Source organism: Mus caroli, chromosome 1, assembly GCF_900094665.2.
Source record: "Mus caroli chromosome 1, CAROLI_EIJ_v1.1, whole genome shotgun sequence".
NCBI classification, from domain to species: Eukaryota; Metazoa; Chordata; class Mammalia; order Rodentia; family Muridae; genus Mus; species Mus caroli.
In genome coordinates this window covers 123937993-123944186 of record NC_034570.1, presented here as the reverse complement: position 1 = coordinate 123944186, position 6194 = coordinate 123937993, and positions in this window count along the sequence as shown.

Genomic DNA, 6194 nt, shown 5'->3' with positions numbered 1-6194 from the left:
AAAAAAAAAAAAAAAAAAACAACAACCTTTGGTCTCAGCACATAACTAGTGCCCTGTAACTAACTCCCAGCCCTTCTCTGGGCCTCAGTTTCCCCATCGGGAAAGCAGGCTGGAGGTGGCCACTGTGCATGTCAATTCTGTGCTGGTATCCCAGGGTCCTGTGAGTCTAACAAGCAAACATTGCAGTTGCGTCTGTGGCCTCAGGCTCCAGGGGACCCAGAGACTGGAGAGGGCACAGTGCTGCCACCACAAGAGTTTGCCCTCTGCTACGTAGGAGTGTTGCCAGACAGCCTTCCAGCTATTCCAGTCTTAGACCTTGCACCCCCTTTCTCTTCCAACCACGTGTCTATGTGCACCTCTCTTGGGGGCCACAGGTGGCCCAGAGCCCACATTCCTGAGCCACAGGTAGGGGGTGGCTGCTCCTGGCTAGACATTTCCTACATTCCTCCCAAGGTCAGATGCCTTCCCAGAATTGGCTCTGAATGCCACTGCCAGCTGCGGCCCACACTGAAAGGGAGCGGGGAGGAAGCAGAGGTCATTCTTGGTCAGTTCTGAGGCTGCAAAGCAAACAGCCTAAGGGAGGTGCAGGCCCCCAAGCTGCATCTTTGTCGAAGAAAGCACTGGTTTACTTCCCTCACCCAGGAGACAATGGGACACCTAACAGAACCCTGCCATCCTGGGGCTCAGGGAGGCTCCCCTGTTTGTGTCTGTTTGTGTTCCCTCTTTTTTTTTAAGGAGGGGGAGTTATCCCCCACTTCTTTCTCTTCCCCGAGGTCCAGAGAGTGAGACGTTGAGTCAGGGTTACCACTCGTAGTCTGCCTCCTTCAGACTACAAGACCTAGAGGCAGGCCCTTCCCAGAGCATCTATCCTACAAGTGCAGGTCTCACCCCCAGGGTACTAGAGAGCTTAGTCAGCCTGGTAGACACCCACTACCTGGGTCTCTTTGGGTGGGGGCAGATAAGAAGACTTGGTGCCTTCTCTCTCCTGGGCAGGTAGCTGCAGATCCAGCCCACTCGATTACCTCTTGGGTCACAAAGCTGCAGCAAGTGCAAGCTCTACAAACCCAAAAGGCAGCCCAGACCTAGTGTGGGGTACAGCTGATTTGTCTGTGCTGCCGAGGGAGGGGAGGGAGGAGACACTGGGACCACAGGAAGAGGAAGGGGAGCTATAACCAGATCTTTCAGGCAGGCTAACCTCTCCTGCAGAGGCAGGCCCTGGAGTCAATCCCGGATCTGGGCTCAAAGTCAACACTGCCACTAGCCTTAGACCTGTCGCACCCAGCTGCTGTCTCACATCTGCCAGTAAGAATGGTGTCTCTGGTACACAGGTGTGGCAACAGGAGACATGCGAGACATCACATGCCTAAACTTGATGGCACACTCCCTGGAACGTAGAGAAATAAGCCAAAGAATGACCACTCCACCTCAACACTGACGCCGGGTGGCCAGGTCCAGAACTGCTTGGAGGAGCTGAGGTGGACTCTGTAGAGACACACAGGGTGACACTGGCAACACCCCTGACCTGAAGACCCAGGAGCCTTTTCCTCCAGACTAAGAGCCTGCTGAGTTGTCTAAGTCTCTCCCCTCCGTCTCATCAGCAAAAGCTTGGCTTCCTAGAAGAAAAGACCCACCTGTCCTGAGCCACCATCAAAGCCCTGCAAATGTATCCGTGCGGGGCCCTCCCTCCTCTAGCAGGTGTGGTGTCTAGGAAAGAGAGTGAGTTCCAAAGTCAAGGTGCGTGGATTTGAGTCAAGACTGTCAGCCCCTACACTCAAGAGGAAATGATGTCTACATTGCCCATCGAGTAGGATTTGGCAAGGCACAGAGGTGTCAGGAGTGGGTGCGGTCCCACAGTGCCCCAAAATGACCCCCTCGGGAGCTATTTCCAGGAGACTTCCCAGCCATCTAGGACTCCCAACAGGGACTCTGATTTGCCACCAGGGCTAGACAAGGAAGCAGCCAGAGTGAAGTGGCTTGAAAGCTTATCGACAACTCTCAGATGAACATGGGAAGAGGCCATGGGTCCCACCAAGACCTGCTGGGATGGTGTCAAGGGAGGAGAGGAGGTGGGGCTTGCACAGCATATCCAGACGTGTTGGTAAGTCCTGAGTCACCCAAGCAGCCAGAAGGGCAGTCTGGGTGGGGACAGCAGCACTCCCTCTTATACACAGAGCCTCCAGGAGAGCCCTCCCACGCTGGCAACCCAGCCCTGACATAGTTTGCCGAGTGACCGTCTGGATGAAGTGGCCTGGGCCCATCACTGCTGAAAAGGTCACTTCTGCCACATCCCTGCCTACAGGAAGGACTCATCAAGTTGACTCTGGTTCCAAAAGTACCCCAAGGCTCTTCCCCAGTCTGCTTTTGAGGATCCTGGCTCTGTACCCCATTAAGCATCGCATCTGAAGCTTCATGGTTGCCTCTTTCCTTACCCTTATGGGAATTTCAACTCACTGGATAGAAACCAAAGGCCAGTAAATGCCGTGGCCAGACCCTGTCTTGGCTACAGGAAGGCCACTTCCTCACATCAGTCCCCCAGCTGAGAAGCCACTAGCTGTGTCAGGAAAGGTCTTGAGCTATACTTGGAGGTGGTCCTCTGACTATTTATCATACACTCAAAAGATGGAGGCAGGAAGAGAAAGTTTAACTTCCTTTGAGATGGATAACTAATTGAATTCATTCCAGAAAGAAGTTCCCATCACAGACCTGCTGCAACCAGCTGACTTTGACCTGTCTTCCCCTCACCTTCTCAGTCCTGAGAGACACAGCTGAAGAGAAAGGTGCTAACGGGTGGTCCTGATTTTTTTCCACTTCTCCCACTGTGGCTCTTAGGGTTCCCCCCCCCCCAATAAGGCAAATGACCTTAAACCTAGCCTTAGGTTCATTTCAGTCTCAGAAATCTGGTTTTGAGTACCTGGGTATGCATGAACACAGAGACACAACCACACACAAAAGAATGTGTACACATGCACATATAGACATAAGAGAAGACATACATACAAACATATGCATGGGTACACATGTACATCTAAGAAAATGCAAACACACAAACATGTGCCACATGCATACAGGCACACAATGGTGCATGCAAGCACACACGTACATTCACATGTGTACACACACATGTGCAGACACAGAAACATGCACTCACATAATATATACATACACAAATCTATAAACACATATGAACACAACTATGTGCCATGTAGGCACAGGTACACATATGCATGTAGTTACACATACATAGGCAAATAGGCACTTTCACACACACAAGAACACCAGCACAAACATCCAAGCATGTACCATGTACTGGTTAGTTTTGTCAACTTGACACAAGCTAGAGTTATCAAACAAGAGGAGACTTTCATTGAGGAGGCAATTGCCTCCATCAGATTGGCCTGTGAGCATGTCTGTGGGCATCGTCTTGACTAGTGATTGATATGGACAGTAGCGTTGCTCCTGGGCAGAGTTACGCCTGGGCTGATGGTTCTGGATTATATAAGAAAGCAGGCTGAGGAGCTGCAGAGTCAGTACAGTGGTTATGAAGGCTGGTCACTCTTCAGAGAACCCATCGGTTCCCAGGACCCATGTGGCAGCTCACAGCTATCTGTAATTCTAGTTTCAGGGGATCCGATGCTCCTTCTAGCCTTTGCACAGACATGTACACATACACACACACACACCATCACATGCATGTGTACAAGACTGCTCTTATACAAGCACATATCCCAGTGTCCACACACACATCATTACATCGCTTCTCTGGGATTCTAAGTTCTCATCTTGATTGGAGAACTTGAGAGGGAGACACCGATACAGCTAATGAGTTATCAGGCCCTGGAGGCTCAGGCAAGATAGGATAAGGTGCTGTGTGAAGCCTACTCAAGGGAGAATCCCACCACAGAGAGAGGAAAGCCTATAGGAGACCCATGATCAGGATCCTGCTTATTTGGGATGCCGGGGTGTGGGGTTGTCTGGGACCATCAGGCAGGTCCTCACTGCTGGAAAGCCCAGGCTGGGAGGAGCCAGAGGCTGGATTTGAGTCAGTGGCTCCTTTTTCCTCACATCCTCTCACACGTTCATCAAATTTCTTGGTGACAGCATTCTGACAGGGATGAGGAGCAATCTCAAAGTAGTTTTAATTTGCATTTCCCTGACGATAAGAGATGTTGAACACATTTAAAAACAGTTATTGGCTCTTTGTGTTTCTTCTCTTGAAAACTGTCTGCTCATTTAATTAGCCTATTTGTTGATTGGCAGTTTAATTTCCTTGGTATTTAATTTCTGCAGTTCTTCGTACATTCTGTCAGTCCCTGTCTGAAGTATGGCTGATAAAGATGGTCTCCCATTCTGTGGGCTGTCTGTCTGCTCTGCTGATAATTCCTTAATAATGATGACTGAAAACCACTTTTTAAAAGGAGTTATTTTTATTTTATCAGTATGAGTATGTCCCCCGACCATGTATGTACACGCACCTCCTGTGTGCAGTTCCCGAGGAGGCCAGAAGGGGCACTAGATTCCCCCCAGAACTGGGATTACAGGTGGTTGTGAGCCACTTGCTGGGTGCTGGGAACTGAACCTGGGTTTTACGTAAAAGCATCAGATGCAATGCATTTAACACGTGAGCCATCTTCAGCTCTTAAACAAGCAAGCAAGCAAACAAAAATCTTTAAAGAGGCAGAAAGTGAAGACAGGCGTCTATGAGTTTCACTATTTCTTCCCAAGGCTGTCTCCTTAAGCCACTAAGCATGTGTCCCATGCCAGAAGTGAAAGCTCAATCTCCAAGGGAACCGTTTGTCCATCTGTTCATCAAAGCAGTGCAAACATCTGAATAAGAGATGCAGACACAGAAACCCAAATGTACCCTGAAGACAGAGGCAGAATGAGGCCAATGAGCATGTTCCTTACCAACCGCTGAGGGGCGGAGCAGAGCACTGATGGGCTGCTGAAGTCTCCTCCATGAATACTTCCACATGCACCCATGCCAGGCCTTCCATCTGGGAAGTCCTCTTAGTCATCCCACTTGTCCCCTTAGTCCAGGTACCAAAATATACCTGGCTGTACCCAGTGACTTGCCTATGCCTGAAGAACACGGAGACTCTCTACAGCTTCTGGCCCACGTCTACACTGTACAGATAAGGAAACTGACTCAGAAAGGGTACTGTCACCAAGTTTTCCACAAGAAGATCTGCTTGCCTGGACCCTCTCATCTGGCAGTGTCCCCACCATGGCACACGTAGAGTCATCTGACGGGGATCTCTCTTGTCTGCATATGCTTAGAGAAGGACTTGGGGATCCGGCAGGAGGGCAGATGAGCAGAATGTCAGAGGGAAGCTTGGCCTCCAACTCAACTTCATCACCTCCATCTTTTGGGCCTTCTCAAGGCTGGGCTATCTAAATTGAAAGCAGTCAAAATGAAATAAATGACGTGTGCACTAGTGGCCTGTCGGGCACTCAGCAGCTGCTGTGGCTGCCGGCATGCCATCCTAGCAGAAGATTCCGTCAGACAGACCCTTTACACAGAGAATCTCACTTAAAAATTACTCTCACGGGCTTGAAGGATGGCTCAGAGGCTAAGAGCACTGGCTGATCTTCCAGAGGTCGTAGGCTCAGTTCCCAGAACCCAGTGGTTCAGAACTGTACTGATTCCATTTCCAGGGCATTCACCACCCTCTTAGGCAAAGGCACATAGTTGGTGCTCAGACATACATGAAGGCAAAACAACTATATTCAAATTACATATCTATAACTTATTTACTTGTTTTATATTTGTGTAGATTTTAATTTATTAATATGTATTTATCTTTTAAATATTTTAAAGAAAATTAAAATAAATTATACGTATTATTTATATTAAATATTAAAATATATTATTTTATATGTGTATATATAAATACACTTTTTTTTTCCCTTGAGTTTCCCGAATACTTTGCTGTAGAAAGTTAAGCAAGGGAACTCAAATCACAGATGGTGCCAAACCTGCTGACACTGGCACAGGTCCTTGGCTGGCACTGGCACAGGTCCCTGGTTTCCAGTCTTTCCTTAAAAGAATTACAAGCTTGCTGTGCATGGTGTCACAAGTCTGTAATCACACCTCACAGAAGGCTGAGTCAGGAGGACTGTTAGAAATTCAAGGCAGCTAGAGTTACATAGTAGGACCCCATCTCAAAAAAACAGAGAGAGAGAGGGAGAGGGAG